Raw genomic sequence first — 1175 nt, 5'->3', positions numbered from 1 at the left:
AATGCATTCTTTGTTATTTGTTTTTTGTTTAAGGATACCCCCATATCCTATGTCTGAAGCATCTGTTTCAACAATTTTTTGGGCTGATGGGTCAGCTAAATGTAGGCAAGGTATTTCTTTAACTTGTTTTTTGATTATTTGAACTATTTTGGTATGTTCATTAGTCCATGTGACAGGGTTTTTCTTTAGTCTATCGTGGAGAGGTTTTGTTATCCTATTAATGTTAGGACATAAATCTAACACGTAGTTTAAAGATCCTAAAAACCTTTGTAATTGTGTTTTGTTAAGGATTTTGTCAGGAAATTTATCTGCGAAAGATAGGGATCTTTCAATAGGGGTGATAGTACCCCGAGAGATATAATGTCCTAGGAAACGGATTTTTGTTTGAAAAAGAGAAATTTTGGATTTTGAAACAACTAATCCATTTTTCTTAGTAATCATTAAAAAAACACTAAGATGTTTGAAATGTTGTTCAATGGTTTCAGAGAATATTAAGACATCATCAATATAGACAATGCAAAATTTTGAGAATGGATTAAAGATTTCATTCATAATTCTTTGGAACTCTGAAGGGGCATTCTTTAATCCAAAGGGCATTACCGTCCACTCATATTGACCAAAAGGGACCGTAAAAGCTGTTTTATACCGATCTTTTGGATCAATTTGTATTTGCCAAAATCCTGATTTCATGTCAAATTTTGAAAATACAGACGAATAGTGTAATTTTTGTAAAAGATCTTTTTTGTTTGGAATCGGGTAACGAATCCATTTTAAAGCTTTGTTTAAAGGTTTGTAGTTTATGACTAGCCTAGGTGTGCCTCTTTCTATTTCAGAATTTTTGTTCACATAGAAGGCTGCACAACTCCAAGGTGACCTAGACTTTGTAATTAGACCCTTTTGTTCTAAGTCTTGGATTTCTGTTTTGCAATGTGTTTCAAGTTCATAATTCATTTGGATAGGTCTAGCTTTTGTTGGGATTTGTTTATCGGAAAAGTCATTTTCATATGGTAGGTCTACCATATGTTGTTTTCTGTTCCAAAAAGCATTTGGTAAATCTGAACAGATTTCGTTTTCAATTCTTTTTTGGAGATCTGAAATTTTTTGTTTTACGAAACTATTTTGTAATTGTTGTTCAGTTTTGAGAAAAGAAACATCTTGTTTTAGGAAATATAAAT

The sequence above is a fragment of the Cicer arietinum genome, chromosome 3 (assembly GCF_000331145.2).
Source record: "Cicer arietinum cultivar CDC Frontier isolate Library 1 chromosome 3, Cicar.CDCFrontier_v2.0, whole genome shotgun sequence".
NCBI lineage: Eukaryota > Viridiplantae > Streptophyta > Magnoliopsida > Fabales > Fabaceae > Cicer > Cicer arietinum.
The sequence above is the reverse complement of the archived record's forward strand: the minus strand, read 5'-3'. Positions refer to the sequence as shown.